At 38.6% G+C, this 16664-nt stretch overlaps 1 protein-coding gene across 21 annotated transcripts in view; it reads left to right on the top strand.

Annotated features, from left to right (window-relative positions):
- LOC308188017 (uncharacterized protein) overlaps positions 1–16664 on the top strand; it is a 625739-nt gene that overhangs the window by 63721 nt on the left and 545354 nt on the right. The window contains exons 3-4 of one of the 21 annotated variants that reach the window (XR_013945092.1): positions 113–209; positions 1927–3729. The exons of 17 other annotated variants lie outside the window; for them this stretch is intronic. The gene's annotated coding sequence lies outside the window, so the exon portion shown is untranslated. Of the gene's footprint in view, positions 1–112; positions 210–1926; positions 3730–16153; positions 16659–16664 lie in introns of those variants that run through there. 3 more of the 21 variants (XR_013945089.1, XR_013945090.1, XR_013945091.1) reach the window with 3 other exon arrangements.

The following is a 16664-nucleotide window of genomic DNA, read 5'->3' as shown; positions in this document are numbered from 1 at the left end:
GATTACCCTCACCATACGCTTCATACTATAGTGATTTACAGTCTTTAAGATCCTTTTTTATTTGACAGCTCCTTCCTCTCCTTCCTACTCATTTTTTGTCTCTGCCTGGCAGATACTGCAGTGATATTGTAGTGCTGACAAAATGGGAATTACAAAGAAGCACTTACCAACCTAATCAAGCTGTGGGGGGAAGAGAAGAGAGAGACAATGTGAGTGTTTAAAGGCACTTTCTGTTTAACTTATCCACCTGAGCCATTGGTAATTGTTCAAAATTTCAATGGAGGGGGAAAAAAAAAAACAACACTGTTCCCCACATGATTGTCTTGAAAGATGTTGGTCTGGTCATTTAATGAGAGAATGGCACTTGATATAGGGTATCTCACAAAGATCAGGTGGAGAGACTTCTTGTTTTTCTGTAAAAACATTCTTCCTGCACGCAAAACTGGTACTATTCTCCTTTGTGAAGATGGTGGCTGTGATGTCCAGAGGGCAGAAATAGAGCTCCTGGGGCTCTGTGTGTACTTCTGTGTAGTCTGAGAACAGAAATGCCAAACAAAAGAAAAGTTTCCTGGGATCTAAACATTCCTAGCTCATTATTGAAAAGTAAATTGTATTGGCTTTTACTGTGTCTTATTAAGTGATTGTAATCTCTTAGTTTTGTCACTCCAGCTTTATTTTGCTTGGTAGAGAGCAGGCCTCTGAGAATTCCCTCCCAAACAGCAGGGATGCTTTCTGACTCAACACCCTCTGTAAAAAATACCCATGTCATTTAAATGAAGAGGATTTGTATCTCTCTTCAGCTTAACTGTTTCCTATTTCCCACAAGACACCCTGTCATTGAGCTGCTTAAGCTGTATGAACAGCACAGCAACAACACAAGCAAATCAAGCCTTGGTTTATAGCGTTTTACTGTCTCTTTATGATCTCTCCGTATTGTAGGTGGTATTGTTTCTGAACTGGAGCTGGAGAAAAATCTATTTAAAGCAAGCAGCTCAATGAATATGGTCCTCTTATCCCAATAATGAATTATCTATGTAGAAACTCACATAAACAAGTCTTTGTTGCTAAAAATAATGAGAATAGTTTAGAAATAACTCTTTGGCTGACTGTCTGACTAGATGTACATAGCTGTCTGAAGCAATAACTATTGTTAGTTATTTCCTATACCTGACTTGCTATTTATACTCTGTGATTGGTGTCCCGTGTCAGGTGGTATTGCTTCCTCCCTTCCCACCCACACTGTCTGACTCCCAGACCTACAAAGGAGCTATCAAATATTTGGGAAATCTGTTCCCTCCATACAGTTGACTCTTTTGACTGACAGAAATACACCTGTACTTCAATGTTTGTGTGAAGTGGGTCAACAGAACAGGCAGGCAATCAAGGAGAATTTACATTTGGACAAGGGTTTACAAGTAGCTATTTTACATTATTTGCCCAGCTCAAGCATGAACAAAGCTGATTTAAGTACTTTCCTTGTTCACAGATGGCACATAAATAGTAACTACAAAAGTACTGTGCTTTGTACATAGCTGGATTTTGTTTCCTTTTAAAGTCTCTCTGCATTTTTTATAGCAGTTTATCTTAGATACTTCTATGTCCCCCCCATTACCGTAGTATCTAAGCACCTCATAATCCTTAATGCGTTTATCCTCACAACACCTCTGAAAGAACGGGAGGAAAGACATTCTTCTTTTTACGGGTCTCTTATTTATGTCTCTGTTTCTTCAAGACTGAAGATATGACGACTTGAAGTAAAATCTCTTACACACCTTAATCTCACTGCTAAATTAGCATTAAAGGTTACCATTCCCACCAAACAGCCAGGAAGCCTTTGTGTGAGAAATTCCCTAAGTAATTTTGTGCGAAATAAATGGGGTAATTGTAAGCCTACTGATTAATCTGACTGCTCTTGACTGACATCAGGGCTTTTGCAGTCATGTGAGCAGCAGTGTTGGAGAAAAGCTGGGGCACGATGAAGGTCACAGCCTCACCAGCAGGATGAGGAGGTGGAGGATGCCAGCCCTGCAGGCTGCACTATGGTAGCACCACTGTGCCAAAGTGATTGTAGGCTGCCTATGGAAAGGAGGATTTAGTTCATATCTGCCAGCTATGTGTGGCCTAACAGCGCAGTACACTTACCTAAGGTCTCTAAACTGGAGGAAAATTAACACTATTCCAATGGAATGGGTGGTTTTCAGCAGGGGTTTTTCTCTGCCCAGCTTGCAGGGGGCCATGTAAGCATCTGTGCTAAAGCAATGAAGGAAGTAGAAACGTGCCACAGGTGACTGCAGATGAAGGGCAGAATGTCCCCTGTTTCAGCAGAAATCATATAAAGCTTCACCCCAACAGATTCTCATGCACATTGCAAACATGGTTATATATTAAAAAAAAAATGTAGTAACTGGTTATACAAAATCGGTAGAAGAGCAGAAACTTCTGCCCGTTTTTTGTCCTTGGCTGTTGGTTGACCTAGTTCTTCTGTGACCTTCTTCAGTTCTTTTGGTTTTACTTGCATTTTGCGTCTATTTTTCTGTTTAACTCTAAATGCGGTGTTTACAGATTTTAAAAATTTTATATTATTTTATGTATTATTTATATGTATTTTACCTGGTGAACTAAATGGTTTATAGTGAGAAATAGCTTCTTGCTTGGTAATCAGTTATGCTAAACTTTCTTTTTATTTAGTAGTATTCCTATAGCAAAAAAAACCATTACAAAAAAAAAAATCTTAATATTAGACCTCAGAATTATTTTTTTTGAGCAACATGACTTTAGTATGTGCTTATGGACTGTGTTCCTGGTTTCACCTCACTTAATTTGCCCTGTGTTAACAATCAGCTACCTTGTAGCAATTCTAATTTGGGAAAGTGTTTTTGTCAAAATTTAATTTCTGTTAATTTCTTTTCTTCCTTTTTGGAGGAAGTGTAAGAAATTGAAATGAAGATGTGTGAGGTGTTCATATTGAATACATTGAAATGTGTGCAAAAAAATAAATTGAAGTAAAACACTTGTGCAAGAAAATATTTTTTGTACTTTATTATTCCCTCCTTTCTCCTTTATCTGACTTTGTGAGGAATTGTTTTTTTTTGTTTGTTTTTTTACTTCTATAATGAAAAATATCAAACTGTAAAGTTTGTTTTAATAAGTCGGAAATCTAGGTCTAATCAATTCTCTATGATGATGTTCTGAAAACTGGAAAAAAAATCAATCTTTTTAAAGCAGATTTGACAATGGTTCATATAATTTTTGAAAGCAGCCCAGAACAGAAAGTTTTGTTTCTCTACCCATAACAAACAGAAAACTCTAAGTTCTTCAAAAAAAAAAAAAAAAAAAGCTGTACGTAAAATTAGACATTGCAGTAAATAGAAGACACTAAGTTTAACATTAGATCTAGGGACTAAGATCACTAGAAACATTAAGAAAAAGTACAAGCGTGATTGATCTACAAGACAGATTTGAATACTGTTCTATTAACATATCCTTTTGTTTTAATTAGGAATGGGTAAATTTTATCTCACCAGAATTTACAAATAATGTTGTCTGAAGTTTCTAGGCTACATTCTTCTCTGATTTGGAAACCTATTTGTAGGGAGCATAAGACAGGGCAGAGTCCCTAATAAGTCTACTGGAGTTTCTTCAATGCTTTAGAGTTCTAAACTACTTGGGGAATTTTGAGTGGTGTTTTGCTTTTTTCTCTTCTGGGAGATCAGGTATTAGCACGTTCAAACATATGCTGTGTGAAGTCTTCCTCATGTCACATCTAATTCTTTCTGATAGGCTTTTGTTGATGACTCTATGTCCAAGCCAAATTCAGAGCCTGCAAAATCTGTTTTGCTCTTCAAGACTGAGAAAATGTTTCCCTATTGCGTCAATGTAGCAAATCTCAGAGACTTTGCAGGAAGGAAAGATGGTTTTATTTTTAAAAAACTTTTTTTTTTTTTTAACACTTGGACATCCATTTGCACACTTGGACTTGAGTTTGTGAGAGGAGTGTGAGACCAAGTAGCCTGTCCACCCAGCTGGCATGTGGACGCATGTGTTCAAGTCATCTGTGCGGGGCTTTGTGTGATGACACATAAAACATGGGACACCAGTTACTGGATCCTTGCTAACACCTCAATATGCTGTTTTTGTATCATTTAAGAGCAGGTACTTATCAGTCTCTCCATCTTGTACCATATCTGTGGGTCATCAGGATTTACTGCCTGTCCTTTATATTGTGACCTGGGTTTGCAGAGAAACTGCACAGAGGTGTTTTGGAGTCTTGTGATTTCTTAAGCCAGAAGTCATCAGCACTTGCCCTTCCTACAGTCCATCTCCTGCAATGGTGCTCCTGACCCACCTTGTTTCTAGTCATTCTCCAGATTGCAGGTACTAAAATGTCTCTGTAGGGTAGAATTCGTTGTGGCAGCTATGGTTAGTCAAGTAGGGCAATGTGATATTTTCTGGGTTTCAGCCCAAAATTACTCTTCTCCCTTTCTTCATTTTCTTTTCTTAATATGTCAAGAGGCATGAAACAAAAGAATATTGACTGCACATTCTTGAACACTGGACAAATAAAGTAGTCACATTTTAAGTGAACCGACAGGTTGCGTCTCTCTGTATGTGAATTTGTTTATAACATATCCAATAAAAATCTGCCATTTTTAGAATTCTTTTTGGTATTTACGTATTACATTGAATCAACTGTTCAAATCAAGTTGTATGCTAAAGTTATTTTGTTTGGTGATTGTTTGGCATGATAGTGAAATTAAAAATGACTGTTTTAGTAGTGTACTATGTGAGGCTGCGTGGTATGTATGTCCATCTCTGGTTTTGGTTCCAAAGACAAAACAAGAAATCCTTACTCCCATCAAGGCTGACACATATATCTAAAACGAAGTGCATAGTTCGTCTGATAGTTCTTGTATTAATCATCCCTAATTTTTGCAAAATTAAAGCATGCAAAAGTCTTGTAGAGGAGTCAAGCTGTCTAGCCACCAACTCTCCAGTCTACTTTGATTCATTTGCAGCTTAAGTTAGAAGTTACTGAAAGTCCTTCTCTTCAGAACCTTGTTTTGCCTGATCTGAAATACGTTAGTGGGCTAGATCTGGCTTCAAATATGTTGTTAACAAGGAAAAAACTCATCAAAAGTAGCCTTTGACTTGTCTTTCCAATGTCAGGATGCTCACCAATATATACAAAGCTAAAGGAAGCATGCTCCTCACATAATGATCTTATGGAAAAGTGTTTCTTCATGGACTGGCTTGTAAGAAATGTTGTTCCTAGCATCAAAGTAAGAGGCTTCTAGCCTTAATTTTTTAAAATATGCTACAGTGTTCAAATAACACAACATTAATCTCTATAAAAGAAAATATATATATATATATATATATAAATAAGTATGCATAACCGGTATGTAACTTGCAGGCTTTCTAACTCACGTTTCTTTATTTCTCCCATTTTTAGACTGTTTTAGCACCTGGGATTTTTCATAATTATATGGAGTACCCTGTTTATGGCAAAAATTAGCAAGAATGAAATTGATGTAAAAACCTATGTCTGGGTATAAAATATACATGTGTGCATGTGTATATACCCACAGGCAATTCAAAATTCTCTTAGTTTTCTTAAGAATCTATGCCTAATTTCCTTTCTAGATTATTTTCAATATATGAACAGAATTATTGGCCAACTATTGAATATTTTGCCACTAAAAATCATGTGAAATTGTGAAAATGTAGATTTAAATCAAGATTTTTCTGTGTCTGAGGTTTATGTAGAGTTTTCCTGTGTTTATTTGCAGCCATGAGATCTGGAATTGTAATTCCATCTTAATGAAACCAGAGTCTGACAAAACACTTAAGAGCAGGAGTTCTTAGAAACAACCGATCAAATATTGCAAGTTTAAGTGATGGTCACAACATGCCAATACCTTAACAGTTTTTAATGGGTGGGAAAATATGCAAGTCTTGGTTTGGGATTTTTCTGTGTTCTTAGCTTTCTATGTTTTGCTGCCTATATATTGACAATCTAAAAAATAAAGACTAGGCTTTGCAAGCACTTGAGCAGTCTAAATGGTACAAACTGTATGACCTAATGCAACTGCACATTTGTAATAGGCTTTGCTAAATTGACACTGACATTTTTCTGTGTTGCGAAAATTATAGCCACGACATGGAAATGAGCTGTGTTTTTTCCTTGCTAACTTAATCTTGCAGAAGATTGTTTGCAGCAATGATAGTTATCCTGGCAGTTAACTTTTCTCTCTTAATACATTGTTTCATGATATGGGAACAACAAATCCTGGTGAGTTGTCTGTTATTTAAATACCAGTTTGGTTTTGTGTAAAATTCAACTGAGGGTGCAATGGATGTGAAACCTAACTGAAAAGTTAGTTTTGTTGGTGAGTCGCATGTGGGTGTTGTTCAGCTTGTCAGATCCTGTGAAGTGAAGTAGGTATTTGTTGCTAGTCCCAAACCCTGCAAAGGAAAGCAGAGGATGGGGCTGTAAATTTAGCAGGAAGACACTATTTTTGATTAGCTGCAAAACTGGCCACTACCATATTCGTTTGTGGCAGTCATACATGTGTAATTTTCTTGCACTAGGATGGGTGGGAATGGAGGGGTGGGAAGAGAATGTGGGTAGGGAGAAGGGTGGGCATACACATGTGCCTTCATATGCTGTGGTTTATGAGGCATATTGACCACAGCTCCTGGACCAGCACTGAGAAATACTCTGGGCACTCCTCATGCTCTTATGGCTGTATCAGTGGTTTTTTTTTTTGTTGTTGTTTGTTTGTTTTTATCCTCCCTTTTACTGGATTGATTCTCAGTTTTCATGGATATCTGTTTATGTTGTGAGGTGTTGAGGCAGGACTCTCGTTCTCTCTGTGTTGCATCAGGGGTCCTGGGAGCCTCTGATTGAAGTTGGACTGTCTTAATAATAATGGACTTCTGCCTCAAGATGGTTTTTACCTTTAATCCTTCCACTATAGCTGTCCCTGTATCTTTTATGATTGAAATGTAGTAGCGCAGATTAACTACTTTTTAATTTAACAAAAATAGAAATTAGTGTGTGCACACAATACGGCCAAGTTCAGATCCCTAAAGTCAGACTAACTTCTATTTTTAACTATGCAAAGTAAAACTATGTTAACATATGCAGGCGGTAGTTTTGTCTTTAATATCACAAGCATTAGCTACAGATCTTTATGGACTTTAATTCAGGCTTTTCCCATCTGTCAAGAAGCTGTAAAATTAGGACACATCCTATCCATCACTTCGTGGGAAGCAGAAGGGAAAGGAAGGGCTGTGCACTGTGCAGAGGTTTACTGTGGGTGGTTTGTGGTATAAACAAACGGGAGGATCTATGGATCCAAACAGTGTTGAAGGCATATTATGTAGGTTGTACATGTCTGCAGGGGCGCTTGTCCCATTCTGCCTTTGGTCTAGGCCCACACACTGAAAGGCCATTTGCAGCAGCAGTGTATTGATGTGATGTAGATGTGTCTCTGAGCTTGACTTCACTGGGGAAAGGATCTCATGGTTATACTGCTCAATAATGCAGACCAAAGTGGGGATTGGATCTGCTTCCAAAGTACACTCCTCCTGAATTTAAAAACAAAACAAACACACACTAGGTGCACCCAAATGAAATGCCTGGGCCCTGTGAACACAGCCTCATGGCCCTGCCTGGCCTTGGGTCTTCCAGCTGGGCCCACCCCTAGGCCTACATCCTGGTCTGGGCCTGTCCCAGGGGAGGTGCCTGGTACCCCCTCATTGCCCTGGTCCTGGCTGAGTGAGGGGATAGGCCCTGGCTGCCAGGCTGTGCCCTGCTGTCCCAGCCCCTGTAGTGCCCTGACAGAAAACAGAGTCATTGTAAGGCCTTATGTATGCCGTGTGGGACGCTCCAAGCTTTTCAAGCAGGTGTCCAAGCATTTGGACTCCCACAAAACATGTCTGCCTATTAAGCGTTACCCAACAGTAGGATGCAGTCATCCCCTCTTTCATTGAGGAGGACCTATGTGCTTAGCAGCTTCTGAGAAATGAAGCTGCTTTTAGTTTCAGTACCTGAATGTGTATTTACGTCCCAAGTTCTTAAAAGCAATAGAGCTCCAAAATACTTTCAATCCTGAGTCACTTCACATTTAAGTAACCAAGGAAGTTGACCTTCCCCATGCTCATCTCCTCACTTCTGCTCCTGATGCCTGAAGTACTGCAGGCAGCTTCTGTGCAGCTTAATTTTTGCATAGTTCTTCAAGTGGTAGTGTGAGCAGAGAATGTTAGAGCTGTGTATTTTCTGGTATTCATGAATCGTCAACTCTTCCCTTCTGCTCCTCTGAAGAAGAGCATGCTATCCCCAAGGCGTGCAGGCCGATAGTGTTCGTTGGACCAAAGGAAGTCCAAGTGGAAGAGTAGCCACCAACCCCAGGAGTATATTTTCTCTTTAGCAGCTATGGCTCATGTTTTCCTGTTAGTCTTGTGAGTCAGCATTTACTATATGGTGTGCTGCTGCTTCACCACAGCAAAAGCCTTATTTTGTGCTTATTTTGGATTAGTTATACACTCTGTTTTGTTTGCCAAAATGTTTGGGATCCATCTGAATCTTAAGCAACTCTTCCACTTGTGTTGATGAAAAGAGAGCACAGATGGCTTCTGAATTAGAGAACTGCAGAATACCCACTTTGCCCTTCAGCCTAAAACTACACTGTTCTAAAACCATGAAACAGTGGCGAGGGCTCTGTCTCTCATGCTCTTAAATCTTCCACAACATTTACCAAAGTGAATTTGAGGAAGCTGATACTCTTCCAACGTGGAGGCTAGAAATCAAGTATTTAATCAGTGAAGATGAGTTTTCTACCCTGGAAGTATTGACATTCTCAATTACAGTTGCAACATCAAAGCCTTCTGCACTGAGGCTTTAGCCAGCACTTGAAACATATGGTGGAATATTTTTGTGCTGCTGCTGTTCTCCTATGGTGTATTGGATTTACGCTTGTATCATTTTCTTCCATTAGTTAGACTCACCCTATTTCACCTTTCCAATTTACTGGAACTTAACTGTTCATTGTCAACTGATTCATGAATGCAGAGCCAAACTCCAGAGCCAACATATGGCCTGAAGTTAATAAATTTAAATGCATGAAGTAAAGTAAATTAGAACTAGTATGTTAATGTTGATAGCTTTTACTGCAAAACCCTTGTTACATCTGTCCTGGAGATTCTGATTTTTTTCAGATGTTCTTCATGCACATGATTTTATACATATGGACGGTATTGTAACTCTTTTGCTTTACAGGGAGCGACTGGGGAAACAAGCTTTTGTACAAATAAAATCTTTGCATTCAATGAAATGAAAATGATAAAATTTAATGTTTTATTACAGACTTTCGCCAACATTCTCATAAATACTGAGTGGGGAAAAAAGGAAAAACATGTTGGGATATGGGTGAAACAAAAGCTATTAGTGCATGAAGATATTTTTCTCTTGCTTTTCATACTGGCAAAACATACTAGCAATAATGTATACAGGTAGACCTCCTGTGAGTTGAGATTACTTTAGATTCGTAGAAAAAAGTCTCAAACCTAAGTATGCTTTCACTATGTGTGTTCATCTTATTTATGAAGAAAAATTTGAGACCCTCAGTTACCTATTGGTACTTTGAATTTATTGAGCTTGGAAAGAATATTGTATTGTCCTAATGTGTCGGCTGGTGGGTAGAGGATACAATTTTATCACCACTAACGTCTAAAGGTAGCAATTTGTTTAACTTGCAGAGGTCTGAGTTTCACTTCCAAATATCCTCATTCAAACTGGGGAAGTTTTAGCACGCTTGTCATTCTGAATTTTTAGGGTAGTTCGATTACTTCCTGTAGAATGCTATGAGCTGCTCCTGATCAATATTTAGATTTCAATTCCCTTTACTCAAAGCAATGCAACAACCATCGTTGTCTCATTTCTCCTGCTTTTTATTGATGCCAGTTCCCAGGGCTGCTGTTGACTTTAATGGTAGCAGGACAAACACCTGAGCTGATTCTTTCCTGTTCCCCTTCTCCTTCATGACCTGCAATGGTAGGGCATAAATATTTTATTTTGTTCTGAAAGGGATGGAGATGCTGAGGAGGTTGCTTGTGGCAATCCCTTCTGTGGACTAAGTGGAAGGATTATTGGAATCAGTAATCTGAAACAAGTAGAAAGACTGTATTGACTTTTCTTATTGTAAGACTCCAAAATGAAAGGGTTGAGAGTGACATCCCTGAGGTCTCAGTAGCTGAGCTCTTTACTGTGGGTCTCTGCATCCATCTTATTTGGGTCTTAGGGCAAGTTTTGGGGTCACCCTCAGCCTGATGTGCCCTAATTACCACTTCTGCTTTGCCATGTGACAGGTTCTCTGCCAGGGATGGAGGCTTGGTGTATTGGGGTGCAGTTGTGGCCACGTGCAGACCTAGCTGCCAGGGCAGCCACACAGCTCTCCTTGGGGTGCAGACACAGTGGTGCTGGCAGAAACAAATGTGGCCAGGGCTCTTTGGCCACGTGAAAGTTTTGTGCAGCCACTGCTTCTGCCCTTGTGCTGGTGGGTCTCTTGTCACGCAACCCATTATATTTGACCTCAGCAAGGCACCTACACCAGGATGTTTTATGTATCAAGTATGTGAAAAATCAAGTTGTATGTTTTGTAAATAGCTGTCGAACAATTAGGGGAGGGGAAAAATGTTTGGGACTTGATGGAGTTCTGCTGGCATCTGTCTTCATTTCTTCTCAATTTCCTTTTCTTCCCAACCTCACACCAAGATTCTTTGTCTCCTCTCCCAAGCTCTAGAAACAGAGTGGGAAAGGCGAGATGAAGATATGGCAGCTGGAGTTGAAATTAAGGTATTATGTAGTCCTGCAGAAAGCTCAATATACTTTGGCAGCACCTTGTTTGTGTTGAATCTCAGATTAAATGGCCAGATGTCATGAGGCCATTGCATGTGGCAGCACTCCATGATTTCTAAGGATTGTTTGGTAGTTTGAATCCCCACATACAAAGGACTGGACAAAAGACAGTTTTTGTGGAAAATTTTGTAGTGATATTTCGTCTTGTACAACAAAGAGTTGACAATGATTAAGTATGGATATACACAACAGAAATCTTTATGAAATGATATATGAAAAAGAAGCCAGAACTAGTACACCAGTTTTGTTGCTACTAACTGTTTGTGTTAATCAGGGGAACAATTGGGATAGTAGGGACACATTGTTGTATTTCTATGTTGCATGCAGAGAAGCTAAGTGAAGGAGAAGTTAAATGTCTTTAAAGTCACACAACCTTTTGTGTGTTCTGTATGTCCTTGATTGCCTTCGACATTGTGCCTTAGTCCCAGACCTTTATCTTTTTTTCCTGTTATGTATTGTATCTGTTTTTTTTTTTTGCATTTTTTATATTTATATATATGATTATATGAATGATAGTGTTAATTTTTTTTTCCAAGTCTGACAGTTGATCTGAAAGAAAACTAAATGGGGGGTGGGGGGAATATTCTTTCAGTCTGACTCCTCTCTCCTCCCTTCCTCCCCCACTTATCTGACACAACAGTAAACACATTTTTATGCACACTTTGAATAAAAGCAAAGGAAACGAATAGCTATTGTCACTGTAAATACGTTGAATATCCCGAGTTGGAAGAGATCCACAAGGATCATCAAGCCGAACTCTTGGTTTCACACAAGACCACCTAAAAACCGTATGTCTGAGAGCATTGTCCAAATGCTTCTTGAACTCTGTGAGGCTTGCTGTCATGACTACTACCCTGGAGAGCATGTTCCATTGCCTGACCACCCTCTTGTTGAGGAACTGGGGAGGGAAGAATTTCTGCACATAAAGAACTTGAGTAGAAGCAGAGGGTGTAAGTGTCTTCACTAGCAGAGTGAATTTTTGGCTTCAGTGTTGAGACATATGGCTCTGATTCATACAGACACCTGTAGAGTTCTATTGCCATGCTTAAGTCTTAATGGTTGGTGTGTTTTTCTCCTATGTTTAAACTTGAGTTTGCAAGCATGGCTAGAGTGGTGAGAGTCACTTGCTGTAAACATATTTATGATGTTTACTGAACAAGAATGTAAATTGTCTGCTCCGTACAATATCATTTTTGGTATGTGGCTTACCCTTACCCTTTTGAGTGCTGCAGGTGATGAGGTATTCAAAGAGGCCCAGGACCATGCTGTGTATATTGAAGATGGACAGATTTAGCATGTTCATCGGTCTCAACTTTGCCTGTGAATTGGCACAGGGAAAAAGTTCTATAATATACAATAGTCATTCCCTAGGTGAAGTGCTTCTTCATGTTGGTTGTGTACATTTCAGGGGTTAAGTATGGCCTATTGTAGGGCTGAGAAGATTCAAGTTTTGTTGTGGAAAAGAAGGCTGCAGAATCCCTGTATTCCCTGTATTTTTGCTCTGCAAGTTCTTCAGATGCTTGCTGCTGAGAGATGTAAACATGCAGCCCTGAAATGTTCTTGGAGAACACTGGATATCTAAACAGCACTGCAAGCTTGTATAAAAGTAACGTACGTGAATATGGGGCATAGGAGTAGAGAAAATAAAAGAATTATAAAGTGGATTACACCAATCTACCTTTCATTTAAATAAAGTAAAGCAGTTCTGGTTTGGAACTTTCTGTATCAATGAGCAAACATATAAATACAAGACAGCATGCAGACCTATGCTTAATGGTGTTTGTAACTTTAAATTTCCCCAAAATCTGAAGATTGAATCTCTTTTGCATTTGATACAGTGAAGCCAGTCTCTTGGGAGTTCTTTGGCTTTGTGAAATTAAAGTATGTAAATTGAGGCATGAAGATGTAGAGAACTGTTGGTTGGTTTTTTTTTTTTAATGACAACTGAGTTTCTCCATTTTCATTTTATGTTGTAGACTCTGCAAGATGCTATGCCTGTTATATGACTCAAGGACCACCTCAGTAAGCATAGTGGTGTTATGTTGTCAGCTCCCTGCAGTGCTTTAGGTCAAGAATCTCTACTTCATAAGTTGAATGGGTTTTAAGTGATATAAAATAATAGATTTCCCTCATTTTTCCTGCTTTGTGACACAGAAATCAAAAATCTTATAAAGATTATTCACCTTGGCCTTTTTTTACTCATTGCACACACTTTAAAAATATATTTCTCACTTCTTTTTATAATATTGGGGCAGAAGGTACAGCTCATAGAAACCATATAAATGAAACCTTAGTGAAATACTAAATTTAAGAGGAAGAAGTGTTCTTTCTCTTCAACCTCAAGATGCCTTTCTTCCTTTCTTTTGTGTTCTTCATTTTGAAATGAAAATAAATATTTAATTTCTCACAAGTTGATACCTGCCCACTTGGGTGTTCATTGTGTTGTCTTCTGAAGCAACTGTGGCTCATAGATGCTCTTGTACTATTATACTCTAAGCAACAGCATCAGATGCTCAGCAGGAGCTACGTGTTTTATCAGCATTGTTTTAATATACATTCGATCCATTGCCACTTTAATTCCTATGATTACATGTGGAATCTCTGCATTGAAAGGTAAAATCTATAGGCAAAAACCTCTGCTTTCAGTGCAGCCCCAGGCTGATACAGCTGTGGGACTGGGCTTTGGGAAGGTCCTTTGAATGGCAGGTTGGCTCCAAGAATTGCTGTAATTAAGTACTTTGATACAGCTAGATGGTGCCCATGTTACTCCCTGTGTCTGCCTTCTGTTATCAGGATAGCAGGAGTTAAAATTATGACTAATTTGTGAAATCTGCTTAAAGCTAATTATAAACCAAGTTAAAAGTAGGCTGATGAGGACCCTGCCAGATGGAATCAGCCTTTGCGTTTCTTCCTGGCAGTTGTGGGCGTAGTTTAAAGTAATATCCTCCCCCAGTTCGTCTATCAGATACTATCTCCTGTTGTAACAGTAAAAAAAAAAAAAAATCATAACCAGAAGAAAACCAACCAACAACAAAAATCCTCCCTAACCTGCTCCCTCTAGAAATCAGAAAACTTATTTTAACCTCCAGGATTAGAAATAAATTGCCAAAGCTCAGATGAGTCTCACTAACAATGTTGTAAGTTTGTTCTACAGCACAATTTTAATTTCCATCTTAGCCTCACATTATACAGCATGAGGTTCTTTACCAGCCTCTTGAATATCTCATTAGCTGGCCTAAAAGTCATGAAAGAACATAGTGAACAAGAACTGCTCTAAGATGCACCTTGAGCCATTCCCGTCTCTTCCTCGTTTATGGCAGGAGTGGTAGGGAGCTGGCCTGAATCAATCACAGTTGTGCTAGACTACAACTGAAGACAGAGCCTTGCTCTGACAGGGATCTTTATTTGGTTATTTAATTTTTTGAGATGCTGTGAAGTGAGCAAAGAAGGATTAAATCAGAGGGGAGAGGTGGGAGAAGAGTGGTTTAATTTATTTTATTCTTAGTAAGTCTTTGATAGATCGAGAATCTTGCTTTGGAGATTTTGGGGCTCACCTTGATTTTACCACTTGATGTCTTAAAATTGACATTGTCTTTAAATTAAAATTACTTAAAATTGTTTTCCTCTTTTGTCTTTCTGCCATGTGTTCCCTCCTTCTTTGCACTTCCACCCCTTTGTATGTTTACCTCATTTTTTTCCCACAACATCCCTTTTCTCTAAAAATCAGAAAGTTTAGTTCTGAGTTTGACCCATAGTAAAGATCACTGGTATTACAAAATATCCTATCTGGTTGCTCCCTGAGTAGGATGAAGTGCAGAAGAGTTTTGAAAGTTTGTCTTAATAACATTCAAAGATAGTTTTTGATCTTCTGAAACGGTTTTTCAATTGATTTTTTTTTTCCTGCATCTTCCTGGTCCAGGTAAGACCATGTTTTGAGGGACAGACCCAAGCTGCATTTTTATTTAATTGCTCTTATTCTCTTCCCACTTAGTGTAAAATAAATCAGAATTCCATTATGCGTAGTGGAGAAAATACTGCATAAGCAAAAATGGGGCCAAGTGTGCCTCTATGACAGCAAAGCAAATGCTTTAATCTTAAAGTTGACTATTCTGGTGTTAGATTAAGAATTACAATTTGTCTTTTGGAAAAGAGTCTAATAACACCTGTGAGAAAATGTTGTTTGATACTGGAAATATTTACATACCAAAAGAATTGGAAGTATTCTTGTTACAGGATATTCAGAGTACCCTTCCCTTCAAAGTTTATTCAGTTTTCCTTTGAAGATGTCTAAAAGGAGGAGGGACGGGGGGGAATAATCCCTTCTTGCCTCCTCCTCTACTGTTTTCCAGCCATAACAATTTGCTACTTTTCTAGCTTTATGATCTACTAGAGAAATAAAAATGTTTCTTTTCAGGAGTATAAAGAATGTTAGTAAGTCAATACAGGAGGGTCTGACTGCTGATTAAAGGTTTGTCTCCTCCTTTAAAAATTATTTTAAATTTGTTGATCAGTGTTTTCTCTTCACTTATTATCTAGGATTCTTCTTTGTAGCCAGTTGACAAACCTATAACTAATCTGTAAATAATTGTCAGTGGATAAGACGGTAAAGGGGACGCAAAGACAGTGGTTTGGGTATACCCGTTACATGTAGCTCATCAGGTCAACCCTGGCAGGTGAATTTCTGTGCTTGACCTTTCAAATCTGTGTTGCCCAGAGTCCCAGCAAAGTGTGTTTTGATTTAGTGACCAAATTGGAATTTGATTGTAGGCCCCTGATTAATGCACTGAGGAAAAAGGCACGTGGTGTGATATTTTTCAAACACAAAAGTGCACCCACCTCTCCTGTGAACACCACAGTTCCTGTGAACTCCAAATATGTGCGGTACTGTGCATAACCATGCTTTACTGGAAAGTGTGGCAGCGAAGGAAACTCTCTATGCTAAAAACAAAACCCAGCAACAACAAAAAACATATTCATGAAGCAATTTTCACTAATTTGAATTTTAATAGATGAGCACTTACAACGGTAGCAGACTGGAAGGAAACAATGACTGAGAAGAGCCAAAGGAGGGTATTACGAACTAATTACCATACAATTTAAAATGCATGTCCCATCCTTTCTGCACAGGATTTCACAAGCTTCTCATGGCATATAAAGTTATAGGTGAGGGTCACAGCCAGGAATGTAGCAAAATACAGGCTTATTGATAATAATCCATGTTTTCCACTCTAGCAGGTACCACAAGTTGTAGATGAAGATACCCTGAAGACCAAGCTTGTTCATTAGAATGGAAATCATTTGCAGATTAGGTGCACAAAAGGAAGACAAACTCCAAAGTAAAATGCAGGATTCTGAGTAAAAATGTGGGAGCTGACTTTTGCTCTTTTTTCTTTGACTGTAAATGGAGAGACTGCTAAAATAGTCTCCTGTAAGTCCAGCAAGTACTCCCTTTGTGGAAAATCTTGATTATATGCATTTAGAAACATTTGTCTAATGGTGAACGAGTTTCCACCAGAAATCTGTCTCTGTGCTGACGTCTCAGTGCCTGAGCAATCAGGAAAAATAAATCAAAACTGAGTTTTAAACTGTTATGTTGTTTCAGCTTGGGTTTGTTTGATTCTGTGCTTTTTCTTTGTGTAGCTTTGCAAGAAATGTTTTCAGCTTTCTGAGTACACAGATGTGTCATATTAAAAACTGGATGGAGCTAGGCTTTTTGTACCCACTTTGTAAAAAGGAAATAAGG

Source organism: Anser brachyrhynchus, assembly GCF_964034855.1.
Source record: "Anser brachyrhynchus genome assembly, chromosome: 1".
NCBI lineage: Eukaryota > Metazoa > Chordata > Aves > Anseriformes > Anatidae > Anser > Anser brachyrhynchus.
This window is presented reverse-complemented; position numbering and strand designations above follow the sequence as displayed.